Source organism: Triticum aestivum, chromosome 6B (genome assembly GCF_018294505.1).
Source record: "Triticum aestivum cultivar Chinese Spring chromosome 6B, IWGSC CS RefSeq v2.1, whole genome shotgun sequence".
Lineage (NCBI taxonomy): Eukaryota > Viridiplantae > Streptophyta > Magnoliopsida > Poales > Poaceae > Triticum > Triticum aestivum.
The window spans coordinates 405,832,501-405,851,633 of record NC_057810.1 but is presented as its reverse complement, the minus strand read 5'-3'; the positions used below and the strand labels follow the sequence as shown (position 1 = coordinate 405,851,633).

Genomic DNA, 19,133 nt, shown 5'->3' with positions numbered 1-19,133 from the left:
AACACCCCATCGATCAGCTCCACCTCTATATCCGGATCCTCCTCGGAGGCCGGATCAATGGATCATCCTGGATCCTCGGGTTGTGGAGCCGGGCTGTGTATGCCCTCCACATCCCGGCGCAGTTCCTGCACCGAAATCATAAAGTAAGACACTTAACTTTGAAAGCACGGATCGGATAGATAAACGTCCGCTTACCCAGCTCCGAGGGTTATTCATGGAGAATCCATTCAATGGACTCGCACGGAGGAAGTCCTCCTTCTTCCCCTTGTATAAGCCGGACAGGATCTTCACCAGATCGGCAGCCGATCCCGGCCCCTTGCGGCCATGACGGGTGGCGTCATTCTCCCCGTTGAAATCCCACATGGGGTGGCCCCTATATTGGAGTGGCTGCACCCCTCGCATAATGCACGTGGCCATGACTCCAATCATGGTCAATCCGGAATGGGCGAGTAACCTTATCCGGCCCATCAGATATTGGACGCTCCTATCATCTTCCCGTTGAGGGCTCCGCGGGCGCCAACTCAGGCGTTTCTTCAGAGGAGCGTTGCTGAACTCCGGGAGGCCGATCCGAACTGGGTCCGGCACTGGAGTGTCTTCCATATAAAACCATTCCGAAGGCCAGTCTTCGGACGCCTTCTTTGGGGTCCCGGATAGATATCCGGTCCCGGCGATGCGCCATATTTCGGCTCCGCCCACTTGATATATTGACCCCTCGTGAGAACGGGGTACGAGGCAAAACAATCTCTTCCACAACGCAAAATGGGGCTCGATGCCCAAGAACAGCTCGCAAAGAGCTACAAAACCCGCGATGTGCAAAATGGAGGCAGGTGTAAGGTGATGAAGCTGGAGTCCATAGAACTCCAGGAGCCCCCGGAGAAACGGATGTATGGGAAAACCGAGTCCTCTTATCAGATAAGGGACGAAGCATACCCGCTCTCCTATGGAGGGATTGGGGACGCTCTCCGCCTGCTTCCCACCCTTGTAGGTGGCCAGTCCGGCTCGAACCGGAACCATGAAGGCTGGGGGAAGGTATCCCTCGGCCTGGAGCATCACAAGCTCGCTATGCAGGACTGAACATCTCCTCCAATCTCCGAGCTGGGGACTGGGAGCGCGAGAGGAGGAGCCGCGTCGACTGTCCATGATGGAGTGGATTTTTGTCAGAGGCGCTCCGATGAGTACTCGCGGAAGGAGGATGGTGTGATTTGGATCTAGATCCTTGCCTCTCTTATAGGCAGCTTATTCGTGCAGCTTGGGGGTAAAACGTAAAAATACCCTGGCTTTTTGCATTCATACGACACGTGGAAGAGGGCCATTATTGGACGTGGAAGCCAAGGAGCGCAACATTTATGAGGAAGCCGGACACTATTCGGCAAGCACATGGAATTTGGAGGAGAACCCGCCTTGCAACGCCGAAGACAATACGCGCGCTGGACTAAATCATCATTGAAGCCTGGTTCGGGGGCTACTGAGGGAGTCCTGGACTAGGGGGTGTCCGGATAGCCGAACTAACATCATCGGCCGGACTCCAAGACTATGAAGATACAAGATTGAAGACTTCGTCCCGTGTCCGGATGGGACTTTCCTTGGCGTGGAAGGCAAGCTTGGCGATACGGATATGTAGATCTCCTACCATTGTAACCGACTCTGTGTAACCCTAGCCCTCTCCGGTGTCTATATAAACCGGAGGGTTTTAGTCCATAGGACACAACAACAACAACAACAACAACAATAACAATCATACCATAGGCTAGCTTCTAGGGTTTAGCCTCCTTGATCTCGTGGTAGATCCGCTCTTATACTACCCATATCATCAATATCAATCAAGTAGGAGTAGGGTTTTACCTCCATCGAGAGGGCCCGAACCTGGGTAAAAACATCGTGTCCCCTGTCTCCTGTTACCATCCGCCTAGACGCACAGTTCGGGACCCCCTACCCGAGATCCGCCGGTTTTGACACCGACAGCGGTCAAGGAGATCTGGAGTGGTGGACAAGCTAGTTGCTGAAGCGGCTCCAATGAAGCGGAGGACTAGATTTGGCGGCTTGGCATGGTTGGGGGGGGGGAGGAGACGGGGAGGGGAAGGGGAGGGGCTCTAGGGAACAATGTTGGGGCAAAGAGGGGAAAACAATGGAGTTACCTAACCAGCCCTTTTCCGTTCATGTGGCAGGGGTAAAACAGGAATATCATAGGGCTAAACTTCTGGGCGCGAGACATTTCGACGTGAGCAGGAAGTTTGAAAGCTTTTGCCGGCTGAAATTAAGTGTTCTGCTCTTGTATGGCTGACTATGATATCATGGCCGGGAATTTATTTGTTTGCACACAATAAAGTTCAAGTTTCAAAAATCAATGTGTCCAACTCAAAACTTAGATTATCCATTCAATTCAAATATGGAACATTGAGCTAGTGGAAGCAAATACCATCATATGGTCCAAATCAATTGAAATTCCAAATGTGTTTATCCTAAATTTGATAGAAAAACAAAAATGTGTATGTGTATGAATAAAGTGGATGATTATAAGGTTTGGACATGCCCGTATGTGTATATCTCTAGGTTTGATATCGGAATTTGAAATCACGAAATCCCGGCTTTAAAAATTTACCTCCATTTAAATGAATTACAGAATATAATAATGGAGTCGAATTCGAAAATTCCAATCTTAGGTTTGTAATTTTGGTACTTCAAAGTATATCACGCATTTTTCAAAGTATCATTATCTCATAGTCCAAATTGTGAAACAAATTGATCAACCATAATTGCACACACTATTGACCTTATATATCTCAGTTACGTTCAAGTTTCTCAAATATAGACACCTCACTCTTTATCTGAAGGCACCACCCCGCACACACAAGTCGTTCTCTCCCCCGGACACGAACATAGGAGCACATTAACCCCCCCTCTCTCTTCTAAGTCCGGACCCCAATATAGGTCTCTATCACTTTGTCTCTCGGGCATGCACACATATCTTCCCCCACTCTCTTGGTCTCGCAACATCTCTCTTTCCAAGCACACGCACTATATAGCAGCATATCTTTCCCATACACACAAAATGTCACCCCAAACGTCTATCTCCCTAGTTATATGGTTTTCTCACACTCACCTCACTCACCACCCCACTACAAACAAGCACCCTCTGTCTCCTTGTGAACCACTCTCCTCTTTCTATCTCCCCCATGGCTCCCTAGCGTATCACCGTTGTCAATCTCACACATTATTCTCTACACCATCTATTCTAGATCTCCCATGAAGTTTCTATCACACACACGATAACTCGCTTCCCTTGCGTCTCCGTACATAGGCCACTTTTGAACAACATCAACCTTGTCTCCCAATATATACGCCACTTCCGCACACAAACAACCCCTCTCTCCCTCCTTCCCTCCTCTCTCTCTCTCGCTCTCACACCCTCTCCCACACACACTCGATGTCTCTTCCAAATAGTCAGCTCCCCGCCCGCACTCATGCTATCCCGCTACTACACATGCCTTTCTCTCTCTTGGACACATATGTCACACCATTCCCCCTTTCTACTAGGTTTACATCATTAGTGGTCTCTCTTCTCCACATACTCACACTCCCTCACACACACACGCGGTGCGCACAAACATACAGAGACATGCACAAACACCCATCTATCTCGATCCTTCTTTTAAGACACACACCCTTGCATATTCTCTCAAGCTCTGGGTATATATATATATATATATATATATATATATATATATATATATATATATATTCTAATAACACCGTGAAGACCTTATTCTACCAACACTAATCTCTTATTGTGCTAACACCCCACCCCACCCGTGTTCGCCCCCCCCCCCCCCCCCCCCCCCCCACTTTCTTCCAGCGCACCCCCACCTTCTTCCACATCCATCACCGGCCGCCCGAGCCTCCCCACCTCCCACCCACCCTCCCCACCTTCTCGGGCGGCACGATCGCGTCTTGTGGGCACCACCTCCTACCCTGGCCATCGCCCTCACCTATCTCCCGCGCCACCCAGCGGTCATGTATGGATACGGCCGCCCCCGGCCCCCGGCGCGGCCTCAACCACCGGATCCGGCTGCCACAACCATCGGTGCAGACACAAACGACGGATCCGGCCACTGCCGACCCCTAGCGCGTCAGCCCCCCACTGCCCCTTCCTCCCCGTCATTCCATCCTGAGGAGAGAACTCCGGGCACGGATCCGGTCGCCATGAGCTACAGTCCCGACCGGTTCGCCCTGCAGGCTGCTCCGTCGAGCCAGTGGTGGATCCAAGCTCATCTACGCCCATACAGTCCATTGGGTCGGTGCACGCAGCACGCCGGTGTCGCTCCCTGCAGTCTACTCCGTCGAGCCGGCGGCGGAAACAAGCTCATTTGTGCATGTGCAGGTCGTCAACGCCCTCAGTGTGGTTCGCCTGTGGATGCCGAACGGAGCAGGCATGCAGTGCAGACGACCTTCTCCTCCATCAAGGAGGCCGCGACCGGTGACCCCCCAGATGTGCCGACCCCACAGGTGGTCTGCCGGCCTCACCACTCGTTGCAAAAGACCCCTTCCCCTCCATTTCCGCCACCGGACGACAAGCCGATGACCTTCTGCTCTGCCTGGCAAGCTACCTCCCGTTCAATGCCTCCCTCCTTGCAATGCGTTCGCTCGCATGCACGGTTCAGCAGGACCGGCTTTGCAGACTAGCCGTGGACGGCCTGTATTACGCAACTGCGTGCAGTCCACTATAGATCATCACGCGTGCGTAGTTCGCCCGAGTTGCAAATTTTGATTTGTTTGTGCGGGATGGCCGAGTTGAAGTGTGTGAGTGGTCGTCTTGCAGTTCTCGTAGTTCTCTAGTCCTTGTAGTTCTCTAATGCAATACTGAAAAAACCAAGTGAAGATTTCCTTTGTGGTGTGTGTTGTGTAAAAAGAAAATTGGGGTTTAGTTGAGGCCACGGGCATGGACCGCACCATCGTACGGCTGCATCCCTTGGCTGGAGTCTACGCTCTTCTCCTCGTCTCACATGACACATCAACGGTGAGATCCAAAGGTACAGTTGAAAGCATTTTGTTTTTCTGTAGCAAAAAAACTGCAGTTTGGCTGTGCTCAAAGGCCCCGATTGCTTCAAAGAAAGTGTGGACGTTCGCTGGGGTACCATACAAGTTCTTCTTTTTGAAGTGCTGTGTGTGCGTGTTTGCAGTCCGTGGTGATGGATAGGTGCAGCTCAGCCACAATTCCACGATGAAGTGTCCACCGGCAGCGGCTTGCAGTTCTGGCCAAGGGTCGTGAAGTACACGCCAACGCTCGCCATCTCTACTTCTTTTTTTTGCAGGAGCTCGCCATCTCTACTTCGGTGCGCCATGCAGTACGCTCGTCGCGGTCGTGCGCTTCGCTGGCGACTCTGGACCAGAGATGCCACGTACATGCGAGGTTCAGATGGCCCTGGAGTGCAACTCGGATGGGCTGCATGCGATGGCCTTGGTGTGCTTTTATTTTTTTCCTGTTGTCCCTGGTTTTGTTGTTTTGATTGGAGGAAATTTGATGCATTTTGCACCCCTCTAAACGTGCATTCTTTCATGGACACAATTGCAGTACAGTGCATAGTACGAAGGAGTTCACTTTGTAAAAAAATGTACAGAGGAGTTCACTTTTTATTATTTTTGGAGGAATTTTTTTGCAAATTTGAATCGACATTGATGCAGTTTATTAAGAACACCTTGGCGGTGCACTTCACAAAACAAAAAAAAAACATGAAGTTCATGGTAGCTCCGATGTGTTACACACATGCGATTCAGTTAAACTATATTTTGCAGGAGAAGATGAACACATCAAAAAATTGATGCAACTCACTAACATTAACAATGTAGCTCACTAATATTGACCATGTACTCTATATGAATTTACAAAAAATAAGAAAGACAAAACAATTATGTAGCTCACTCCGACATAGGTTGTGGTTCACTTGCCCTCGTCACCGCGGTCCACTCTTTCATAAAAAATGTTGAAAAACACTCACAAAAACTCGTGTGAGAAAGTTTACTCCCGACAAAAGAAACCATGAAGTTCACTTGACTGTTTGATGCAGTGTGGTTTTTTGGTCTGAAGCAGTGCGTTCATCTTTCTGATGCAGTGCACGCGATGATTTGGGTGTCGCAAAAAAACAAAGTGTCCGCGTTTTGGTATTTTTAAAACTGCTCTTAAATCGTAAGTAATTAGAGGGAGCATTCTACATGAAAAAGTTGCGTCTCGACGATATCTTTCCAACTGCGTATAATTTCTATCATTTCGATCAGCGGTTTGTGAAAATTTCACGAAAAACGTCGTCAGCCGCACGATTTTCAAAATTAACTAAAACCATAAGGTATCTCAAAAACATTTCAACATATGAAAGTTGCACCTCGTCAGTAGCTTTCCAACGGCATATCACACGCCATGTTTCGACAAACGGTTCAAAAACTGGAGCGAAAACAGTATACAAATTGCAAAAGAAATCGAAAAAACAGAATTCCGCGATTTACTAAATTTGAAACTGCTCTTAAACCGTACAAAATTAGAGAAAATAATAGATATAAAAAAGATGTGGCTCGATGATATCTTTCCAACGCCGTATTCTTTGCTTCATTCTGATGTGCGATTTAGAAAAAATCGCGAAAATACGCTCGCGTCATCCCGTCATGCGCGCACTATTTTTGAAACTGCTCTTAAACCGCGATGAATTTCAAAAAGTGTTCAACATGAAGAGGCTGCGCATTTTCCATAGCTATCCAGCAGTATATTATACACCTCGTTCTGACGAACGGTTTAGAAACTAGAGCGAAAACAGTGCCGAAAAAATGCATGCAGTTTTTTCTGGTGACGTTGCAGTGCTCGTTTGATGGACAGTGCGGAAGTGTTATTAGAATAACTATTCTGCTGAAATTTGGGGCACCTAGGCCCGTTATGGCAGGTCATTTTTATTACTACATGACATGTAATCCATTAAATACTAGCTTTCTATTTTTCATGTGCATGCACGATATCCTCAACGTCAATGATTGCTTTCCAAAAAAATATAATTATATTGATTTCTTAGCAACAATTCCTTTCTAAATATTATGTTAATGCATTATACCTATTGAAAATATACACATGAGAGGGCTATTATGTCTTACTAGAAGAACGCTCGTGCGTTGTCACGGGGCCACATTAACTTTAAGAGTTCAATATTACGACATTGGCGACCTTTTTTTATCATCAAATCCTCACACACACACACTCTCTCCCCCTTCCTCTTCCTCACTCTCTCTCCTTCTCTCTCTAACACACACACATAGCCTATTCTCCCCGCCAATAAGACTTACTCAATTGGCAATAATGTGTGGACTTGTGGTGAGCTTGACTGAACTAATGGATAGTGTGATATATTCCCCAATCATTTAACAATGAAATTTCATAAATGGGAAGATTATGTAACACCTCAAGTCGTTAGCTACAGTGAGCTCCCCCTAATGATGCCTTGTCATCAGGCTTGCTATGCCAAACTGCCACTTGATAAAAATCAAAGCGCAATTCAAATTTAAAATAAAGTCAAATAAATTATTTCGTCAAACAGTAAAACTAAAATGTTCACCATATTCTATAAATCTCACTGATCTTTGCCATGTTGAGCCCAACATTATTTGACCCAAAAATTAAATCTTGTCAAATTAATAAGAGGTCCAACAGTAGTTAAAACAACCAATTAAATATAAACCTAATTTTATGTATTTCCTTTTGGCCCCAAACTTTTTGTGCCACCTAAAAATATTGTGCTCGACTTGTGTGCATAGTTTCACAACTAACAAAATTCATTTAGTTGATATAAGAATAAATAGAAAACGGTGTTAAAAATGAGAAATGGATTAGAATACATTAAAAACCAAAAGGACGATGAAAAGGGGGATTCCCCTATCCCCCGGGCCTTGCCACCGAACCGGCCCAGTGGCCTAGTCCCCGCACGTTCGTCTTCTCCTGTTCCCCGAGCCCGTTGCTACAGAGCCGGGCTCCCGCCCGACCACCTCGCCGGCATCGAAGGGGAATGGATAAGGGTGACACCCTACCTCCCCTGCCCCCATGGCCTCACTCCTCCTCGACGCCCCCTCCCAGATCCACTTCTCCTCCTCGCTCGCTCGATCCCGGTGATCTGGACGAAGTTAGATGCCACGGCCACCATGACTGACCCCGTCCACACGGCCACTGCCCTCCCTGCTGGCTAGGACCTTGTCGAGGAGCTCCGTATGCCTCCGCTACTTCGTCTGCACCAACGAAATCAAGTCCAGCACCCCCAAATCGACGTTGTTGCCGTCTTCCTCAACCTTCGGCCACCGCGACATTGCTGTTCGATCCACGCCGCCCCGAGCTCCCCTATCTTCCCCTAGGGTGCCATTGACACCGCCGTGATCTCCTCTTGCCTTTCCCCTGTTTCCCCTCCCGTTTGCTCTCGTTAGGTATTTCGCCGTGGCCGAGAACCGCCGTCCCCCATGGCCATTGCATGGGTAGCCACTGAGCTCCTCGGATTGACCCCGTGGCACATGGCCGCTCCTATGCGCGCCCATGCCCGAGCCTTCAGCTCTTCTTCCGCGCCCGCGGGGCCACTCCCTCTCTGGCTCTCCATGCCCATGCACGTGCCACACCGCGTCCGTCGCGCCCGCCGTTGCCATCATGCTCGCCACAGCCACCGCACCACTATGCCCCGCGCGATGCACACCCTGGCCGCGTGTCACACTCTCGCTGTTTGCGCTCGCCCCGTCTGCTGCCGCCTATCCCTTCCCTCGCCCCGCTATCGCGCCCGTGCCTCGCGCCGCCTCCTATCGCATCTCTGCCCTCCACCGTCGGCCGCTCGCCTCGCCTGCAGTGTGCTTCTTCCTGCTGCTATGCGCTGCTCTACCACTGGTACACTGTTGCGCCATGCCTCGACACCGCCGTGGACAAATGTGGCAGAGGGATTGTCAATGGAGTACGAGGAGGAGGTGGCGGAGAAGGTGTGGAGAGGCGAGAGGTCTAGGGTGGCGTCAGCTGGCTGTGGTGGAGGTGATTATGCGAGAAGGAGCTAGAGCGGAAGGAGAGGTCACAATTGGAAAGAATCGCAAAAAAATCATAACCCGAAGATCTCATTCCAAAAAATGCTAATATCGATGGAGGGGTGATTTCCTTCAATAGGTGGAAAACATAGGAAATATTGGATGTTATCTAGGAAAGGTAAAGATTTAGGAAAGTTAGGATTTTGAACTGATTTCTATGCAAATGGGGTTTTATTGTTTGGTAACATGATATCAGTACCTGCCCGTTTGTGACGTCTTTGATTAGGAAAGTTTGCAAATGTTAAGAAACTATTTATTGGGAGGAAAGTTTGTGACGTGTCTATTATTTGTTCCCTAAAACAAATTTCACTAATGAGAGAAATTGATTGATTTAGATAAGTTAGGAAAGTTAGATTCAAATCTATTATTTGTTTCTTAAAAATTTGTTATTTGTTTCCTAAGACAAATTGAACCAATAAAAGGAATCGATTGATATGAATAATTTAAGGCAGTTAGATCCGTGATTTGTTATATGTTAGGAAAGTCCTGGTTGTAATAAAGAGTGGAGAGAAAAATAAACCGATGCACCAGGATGGGAGGGGGTGGTGGGAGGAGAGACGAAAAAACCCAGCAAAAATAAACCGTGGAGACTATTCACGAACTGCTCCATTAAGAGTAGAGATAAATTATAAACATACCATAAGTATTACTACTTAATGAAAAATATACATATACCGATGGTATTATGTGTATAAGAATATACACATACCCGAGGTATTATACCAAATAAAAGTTATGAATATACCTTGGGTATCTCAAATACCTACTAACAAGATGTAATGAATATACCCACAAACATCATGAGTACGTGGATACCTCGCAATATTATGCGTACGCACATCCGGTATGTATATACCTAAATGGTGTATGTACTCAAAATCACCGACACATGCCCGAGGTATCAAATACCTACAAATGAAACACAATGTATATACCCAAAAATATCATGGGTATGGAGATACCTCAAAATAAATTTGCCATGCATGTCGCAAGAATTTGTCCTAGGTATCATACTCGGTATTTGTATACTCAAAATAAATATGTATACCTCAAGATGATAATAAATAGGACGTACAAAAAATAAATATGATATACCCACAATATTATATTCAGAATTTTTATACTCATGATTTTTCCTAGGTATCATACTCATGGTATCATATACCCAATGTATTGTATACCTAATTTAAAAATATAAAATCGCGTCCCATAACAGAGTACAACATACCTTTTATTAATATACATATGAAAAAATATCTTCATATAACTATGAAAAAATATCTTCATATAATTACACAAATGATGACGCATTAATTGTCTCTCTCCTATTTCTATTAATATCTCTCAAATATGCACCATTGCCATGCATGGCATTCTCTTCCCTATTTAATACCACTACATAATTTTTACCATGCATGTTACCCTCACTGCCTTAATTACATTTCCAATTAATGATTCTATCATAATTATTTCCAAATTAGTCATCACAACAACACACATCTAAATGCAATCGAGTGGTGGAAAGTCAAGGAGCATGGGCACCTAGGTGTCACAAATCATACTCGGTATTTATATATATCCCTCTCTCTCTAGCTCACATGCACGCCAAAATTTTCTGTCTCTCAAACTCACACATCTCTACCCATGTCTGCATGTGTATCTGACACACTCACTCTCTGATTATGTCTATGTGCCTCCACGTTACACAACGCGAAGCCCCATGCACATGTCTCTCTCTATCCTCCACACAAAGGGACACAAAGGATCTCTTATCATTCCCTCAATCTCTACATATCACGCATGCACACGGTGTCTCTCTCTCGCACACACACACTCAACCAAGGTTTTCTCATGAATAACTTACCGTCTATTCATCAACAGTCGTGGCAGTACGACGAACACGAGACATGAAAAAGAATAAATCTACATGTTTGTAGACCACCTAGTATGACTACTAGGACTAGAGCGAGCCGAAAGCGCGCCTCCGACCCCTCCTTATCGGCGACGGGAAAACTTTTGTTTTAGACAGTCGGGAAATCATCGTGCTAAGGCCCCACGTGCTCAGCTGTTGAATAGAATGTAGTTCCAAGTTTATGGAAACAAGTATCGATAATACATTTGTATCTCCATACTTATATCTCTTCTCTTATAAAAAATTGAGTTGGTGATGATGGTATGCCTGCCATCTTGCAATATAGACCCTCCGATCTATATCTGATAGATTGAAAGCAAACTAAAATATACATGCACCTCTCTCCACATTTGCAGACAAGGCCTTCCCTCATTCATCCTTATCTCCCACAACCTCATTGTTGAGCAGTTAAAAAAGGAAGCCTTTGGAACAATCTGGCATGGTGGTCGTTGCCGGCGTCGTCCATCCGCTCAGTCCGACCACCAATCACCTCCACGCCCCTTTCCTCCTCACCTTATCTCTCCTCTTTCTCGGGATATCATTAGTTTTTACACACGGGATTACTCCCGCATGGGTCAATCACAACAGGTGTTTTATAAAAAAATGCATCTTGATGTTCCCTGCAATGCACGGGCATCTTGCTAGTACTCCTACAAAAGACTTAGTTGGTGATACTGGTGTGTCTGCCATCCGTCATTTATGAGCATTAGATCTACATCTAACATCTGTGAGGTAAGTTGTTGCCTTTTCTCTACGACATCCCACTTCTCTACCCAATTTGCAGAAAACCCCTTTATTACTCTTAAAACCAACCACATCCCTCCCTCACCTCACCAAAACAGCCCAAGGAATATATTCTGATTGAAACATAATATATTTTTAGTGATATATGTATATCAAAATTAGAGTGTTTTCTATCAACTTTGTGAATAAGTATTATTCCAATTACGATCCATTGCAGCGCATGTGCACATTGCTAGTATTTCCATCCATGCAAAAAAATGCTAGTATTTCCCTAGTTTTCAGTTTTCCATCAAGATATTAGTCACTCATAGTCGATATTTAGTTTGAATTACATACACATAGGCACTATGTAACTAGTCGTGCTTATTGGCTTCCAAAGCTTAACTTTCACTCCTACTTGCAGTATGTAGAGTATTTAACAAACAACTACCATTTTCAACCTGCCCTAGAAAGAAACTATTGTGCAAAAAATAGCAAAAACATACCCAAAATTTCATAATTCGCGCCAAAAAACTACTACCTAGTGCCAATTAGGCTCGTTTAAACCTGTTTATGACAGGGTTGGCCCACACGTCCATGCTGATGAGGCACCTTAAACCAACACCATTTGTTTGACCATTGACATGCGGGACCCACATCTAACCTTCTATCTTCTTCTTCCTCCTCCAATCATTATTATTCGTAAACATTACATCAAACAGTTCTTATGCGTGTTCGTCGGTGGCGCCGATGATGAGGGAGTTGGCCGCCGCTCCGCCGGACATGCCGGCTGCCGTGCTGGGCTCCGCATCGGTTGGCTGGCTGGTGCAAGCATGGCTCACGTGCGAGCAAGCCGCTGCACTGACCTTTGCTCGAGCCAGATGGTTGGCCTTAGTGCAGCACGCGCGAGCAAGTCGCCGCACCGCCGTGCCAACCTAGCTAGCAAACCTTGTAGACAAGAAGCTGGATGTATCCAGCAAGGTGTGTTCTAGCTTGTCTAGCTAGCGGTCGTGAGCGCCGCATGGAGCTGGCATCTGGGCTACCGCAAGATGGGCTCCTCACGGCCTGCGCTTTTGACATCGCCTTCTGCTGGCGGTGGTAGCTGCGTCCCATGGTCGAGGACGACTAGGTGGACAGGACGTAGGTAGGAGGTCACTCGGGGATTTTTGTCCAGACTGACATGTAGGTCCCACAAGTCATAACTCCTAACTTGCCGGTCAAATAGACGACATTGACTTAAGGGGCGACATGGGTTGAAACATGCCTATAATGACACTTGGTTGTTTTTTGCGACGGATTAAGAAAATTTCGGTATTTTTTTGCTAATTTTTGTAGAGTAATGGTTTTTTGGTAGGGCTGGTTGGAAAGTGGTAGTTTCTTTGTAGTGGTTTCTTATAAGGAACAATGTACTAGCGACAAAAGGTTATTCTAGGTTGAATTGTATGACTAGTAGTTGCGGGAGTGTGTAGTTCGTTTTGTTGGTTCGATCCCGGCAGAACGCACGGCGGCCTTTTTGTAAACATTGTTAACCTCAATGCAAGCCAATATTGTACATTGGTAGTTTGACTTTTGAAGTCGAACGGACGTGTCGCACCACAATGTGGGTGCATTGGATAGCCCAGCCACGTGAACAGGTCCCCCCCCCCCCATCATCTCGTGGCTTGCCTACTAGAGTAGTACTAGTACTACTACATAAATGTAGGATCGAAAGTATGTCTAGAGGGGGGTGATTAGACTACTTGACCAAATAGAAACTTATCCTTTTCCCAATTTTAGTCTTTGGCAGATTTTAGCTATATTAGCACAAGTCAAGCAATCTCAACACAATTCAAGCAAGCATGCAAAGAGTATATGAGCAGCGGAAAGTAAAGCATGCAACTTGCAAGAATGTAAAGGGAGGGGTTGGAGGATTCAAACGCAATTGGAGACATGGATGTTTTTGTCGTGGTTCTGATAGGTGGTGCTATCGTACATCCACGTTGATGGAGACTTCAACCCACGAAGGGTAACGGTTGCGCGAGTCCACGGAGGGCTCCACCCACGAAGGGTCCACGAAGAAGCAACCTTGTCTATCCCACCATGGCCATCGCCCACGAAGGACTTGCCTCGCTATTGGTAGATCTTCACGAAGTAGGCGATATCCTTGCCCTTACAAACTCCTTAGTTCAACTCCACAATCTTGTTGGAGGCTCCCAAGTGACACCTAGCCAATCTAGGAGACACCACTCTCAAAGAAGTAACAAATGGTGTGTTGATGATGAACTCCTTGCTCTTGTGCTTCAAATGATAGTCTCCCCAACACTCAACTCTCTCTCACAGGATTTGGATTAGGTGGAAAGAAGATTTGAGTGGAAAGCAACTTGGGGAAGGCTAGAGATCAAGATTCATATGGTAGGAATGGAATATCTTGGCCTCAACACATGAGTAGCCGGTTCTCTCTCAGAAACAGCAAGTTGGAAGTGTAGGTTCATTCTGATTGCTCTCTCTCCGAATGAAGAGGAGGTGGAGGGGTATATATAGTCTCCACACAAAATCTAACCGTTACACACAACTTGCCAAACTCGGTGGGACCGAATTGGTAAACTCGGTCGGACCGATTCAGCAAATCTAGTGACTGTTAGGATTTTTGGTGGGACCAACATGCAACTCGGTAGGACCGATATGGTTAGGGTTTAGGGCTTAACGTAATCTCGGTGAGACCGATTACACAAACTCGGTGGGACCGATTTTGGTAATAAGCTAACCAGAGAGTTGGTCAGGTAAACTCGGTGGGACCGGTTCGCTCATTTCGGTGGGACCGAAATGTTACAGAAAGGAAACAGGGAGTTTACATTGCAATCTCGGTGGGACCGATCGCTCATCTCGGTGTTACCGAACCGTTACGAAGGGAAACAGAGAGATTACAATCCCATCTCGGTGAGACCGAGATCCCTATCGGTGAGACCAGTTTGCCTGGGGTTTGTGGCAGCGGCTATGACATCTAAACTCGGTGGCGCCGGATAGAAAGAATCGGTAGGGTCGAGTTTGACTTTTGGTTTAGGTCATATGTGGATGTGAGAAAGTAGTTGAGGGCTTTGGACCATATCACTAAGCACTATGGAGCAAGAAACTCATTAAGCAACATCTCATCCCTCCTTGATAGTATTGGATTTTTCTATAGACTCAATGTGATCTTGGATCACTAAAATATAAAATGTAGAGTCTTGAGCTTTTGAGCTTGAGCCAATCCTTTTATCCTTAGCATTTTGAGGGGTCCATTTTTCTCATCCATGCCATTGCCATTCATTGAGCTTTTCCTGAAATATTCATCTTGGAATGATGTTAGCTCAATGAGCTATGTGTTATTACGAATTACCAAAACCACCTAGGGATAGTTGCACTTTCAATCTCCCCCTTTTTGGTAATAGATGACAACATATAGATCAATGCTTCGACAAATGATAATAAGAGTGAAAAACATTGTCGCTTTGAGAGGTATGTGATAAGCAAGAGCTCCCCCTAAATTTGTGCATAGTTTAAGATTTGCTTTGGACTGCAAATTCACAAAGAGTTAGGCTCATGGGTTACTCTTCCATGTCACATACATCTTGGTGGAGCGCTCAAAATGATAATAATTGTGTCACAGCCTGGTTTTTGCTCTCTTTTCTTGGCCTGATTTTCATCTGAGTTGGTTTGAATTTGGAGTTTTGAATCATTCCATTTGGACTTGATCACTTGGGTATCCCTTGATTTTCAACCCAAGTGCCTCCTCTCTTCTTCTAATTTGTAACGCCCCGGTTTCGATGCACCAGGTGTCTGCCAGTTATTCGTCGTTGTTGCCATGTCATTTGCTTGCGTGTTGCATTTTATCATGTCATCATGTGTATTTCATTTTGCATACGTGTTCGTCTCATGCATCCGAGCTTTTTCCCCGTTGTCCGTTTTGCAATCCGGCGCTCCTATGTCCTCCGGCGTTCCCCATTTGTTTCTCGTTGTGAGTGGGTGTTAAACTTTCTCGGAATGGCCCGAGGTTTGCCAAGCGGCCTTGGTATAGCACCGGTAGACCGCCTGTCAAGTTTCGTGCCATTTGGAGTTCGTTTGGTACTCCAACGGTTAACCGGGTAACCGTAAAGCCTCCTTCTCCTTGCATCCCAACCCCCTCCAAAGTGGCCCAAAACCCATCTAACTCCCCTCCATGCTCTCGGTTGTTCGATCACGATCGCGTGGCCGAAAACCGCTCCTCATTTGGACTCTCCTAGCTCCCTCTTCCTATAAAACTAGCCCCTCCCCCGAAATTTGCGGATGAAAATCCCCCCTAACCCTAGCCCCGCTCCTCTCCGCCGCCGGACACGTTCGTATCGGGCCGGACATGTCCGCCCCGTCCGCGCCGCCGCCCTCAGCGAACCGCGTTCCGCCACGTGGCGCTCCCCGCCGCCTCCGCCGTCGGGCCCGCCCGGCCCGCAGCCGGCCCGCGCGGCCCGCGCCGCCGCCGCCGCCTCCCGCGCGCCGCCCGGCTCCCGCGCCGGCGCCCGCCGCCGCCTCGCCAGCGCGCCGCGCCGCCCCCAGCCGCCGTCGCCTCCGCCGCCAGGAGCTCCGCCGCCCCGGCCCTGCTCGCCGCCGCCCCATGTCGTCGGCCTCCGCGCCACCCCGTCGGAGGCCGGGCCTCGCCGCCCCGCGCCCGGCCGCGTTCCGCCGCCGTCGCGCCGGATCCGGCGGGATCCGGCCGGTCTGGCCCGCCTCCGCCCCGACCAGCGCCTCCCCGCGCCTCCTCTCCGTCGCCCCCGGCCAGATCCGGCCACGGGAGGGCCGGATCCGCCATCTCCGGCCTCCCCGAACGTCTTCCCCGTCGTCTCCGGCGATCTCTCCGGTGAGCTCGCGCCGCCGCCTCGATATCCGTGCGGACCCGAGGTTGACCCCGAAACTGCTGCCCTGTTTTTTTGCAATAATCATGCCATGTTTGACCTGTTGTATCTCTGCATCGGTAGCTCCATTTTGGGCGTGTAATATGTCAAATTGTTCGCCTCGACGAGTACATCATTTCATTCTATTGCATCATGTTCATTTGAGGTCATCTTGATGCCTGAATCATTGTTGTAAGAGTGCTTCATAATGTTTTCTGCTGTCTGTTAACAGAACGAGCTCATTTGTCATTTTTGCCATGATTGATGTGTGCATCCTATGAGGTTGATGTCTTCAGGTGTTTTGAACTATGCCATGTCTTCTTTACAAAGGTGCTTAGCATGTATTTTTGTGATCAATGTGATGACTAGCACAAGCATGCAAACTAGGCATCGTGATGTTGCTGATTTTAGTCCCTGTTCTGCTGTTATTTTGATGCTATATAAACATGTTGCTACTAATCATTCTATGCATAATATGGAGATGTTCTATAAATATGTTTTGATCTACATGTCATCCTATAACCATCCATGCCCCTAGTTGCATTTATAGCTTGCTGTAGATTGTTCATATCCTGCTCCAAAGTTGCTCGATAATGTTGCTGTCAGCCTGTTTACATTAAGTTCAGTTGTTTCTATGATTGTTGCTAGTGTTCCATGCACCCTATGGACTTGCTATTGCCATTCTTAGCTTCACAAACATGCCTTTTTACTGTTGGGTGCCTTGCCATGCCATGTATTGCTCTGTAGAGAGTTGCACAAGCTCATCTACATGCCTTCATAATTCTGTTCCTGCCATGTTTAAATCTGCAATATAACTTGCTATGTTTACATGGGTGCCATCATATTTTCTGATCCTTTTTGGCTTATGGTCAGTAAAGGAAATTTGATCTATGCATTTAGTAGATTCATGCCATGCCTTTGTTTGCCATGATAAGTTCTTGTAACATGTTATTTGATAGCTCTGAACATTGCATCGTGATGTTATTTTCTGCAAAGTCTGAATTGTTATTACTTGCAATCTTACCATGTGTGTTTGAGTATGTTCTAGTGATTTCTGGAGATAGCTCGGTGTTCATGTTTTGTAATGCTTTACCTGTACATCATGCCCATGCCTTTTGTTTTCTTGTTGAGGTCCTGTAGCATGTTGTTTTGATGCTTGCAATATGCCTAGTTGCTATTTTGGACAGCTTGTCCTTATAACTTGTTTCATGTGTCTGTGTTGAACTGTTGCTCGGTTTTGAGTGTGCTCTATATGAAACTTGCTTAGAATTGCATGTAGCTTCATATTATCATGTTGCATCCTTGTTTTGAGATGTTTGCTTTATGTTTGGGTGCATTTTGCATCAATGCCATGTTTAACTTGTTTTGCTCATATCTTCTAGGTCGTAGCTCCGAACTAAATGAACTTTATATGTAACTTGACTAGAATCTCGTGTAGATCATCCTTGTGCATATTAACTTGTTGTTTAACAACTTGAACATAAGGTTTATTCAGATCTGGACCAATTTCGAAATATGCATATGAGGACTTACCGGAATTGTTATATGTTGTTCCCGGCCTCATTTAAACTTGCCTTGATGTATTGCTCTTGTTTGCATCATCTCTTGCCATGAGTAGCCACATCTAGTTTTGTCAGGCATCATACTTGGTTGTGCATCATGCCTTGTTCATGTGCGGTGTGTTTACCATGTTGTGTGTTTCTTCTCGATAGTTCCTGTTTCGTTGCGATCGTGAGGATTCGTTCGTCTACGCTTGGTTCGGCTTCATCCATTCGTCTTCTTCATGGACTCGTTCTTCTTCCTTGCGGGATTTCAGGCAAGATGACCGCTACCCTGGATCTCACTACTATCATTGCTATGCTAGTTGCTTCGTTCTATCGCCTTGCTGCGCTACCTATCACCTGTTCATCAAGCCTCCCATATTGCCATGAATCTCTAACCTTTGACACCTTTCCTATGCAAACCGTTGTTTGGCTATGTTACCGCTTTTGCTCAGCCCCTCTTATAGCATTTCTAGTTGCAGGTGAAGTTGAAGATTGCTCCATGGTGGACAGGATTTTGGTTGGGATATCACAATATCTCTTATATTATTAATGCATCTATATACTTGGTAAATGGCGGAAGGCTCGGCCTTTTGCCTGGTGTTTTGTTCCACTCTTGCCACCCTAGTTTCCGTCATACCGGTGTTATGTTCCCGGATTTTGCATTCCTTACGCGGTCGGGTGATTTATGGGACCCCCTTGACAGTTCGCTTTGAATAAAACTCCTCCAGCAAGGCCCAACCTTGGTTTTACCATTTGCCTCACCACCACCTACTTTTCCCTTGGGAGTCGCTCGCTCGAGGGTCATCTTTATTATAGCCCCCCCGGGCCAGTGCTTGTCTAAGTGTTGGTTCGAACCAGATCCACTTGCAGCGCCACCTCGGGGAAACTTGAGGGTTGGTTTTAGTTGTACGTAGTGTTCATCCGGTGTTGCCCTGAGAACGAGATATGTGCAGCTCCTATCGGGATTGTCGGTGCATCGGGCGGTCTTGCTGGTCTTGT

General features: G+C 46.8%; 1 long non-coding RNA gene across 1 annotated transcript; it reads left to right on the top strand.

The window, feature by feature from the left end:
- The first annotated feature begins 3,915 nt into the window (after positions 1–3,915).
- LOC123134169 (uncharacterized) lies at positions 3,916–5,634 on the top strand. The gene is made up of 2 exons (XR_006465550.1): positions 3,916–5,027; positions 5,178–5,634. It is a non-coding gene; the product is annotated as an uncharacterized lncRNA (long non-coding RNA).
- The last annotated feature ends 13,499 nt before the right edge of the window (positions 5,635–19,133 follow it).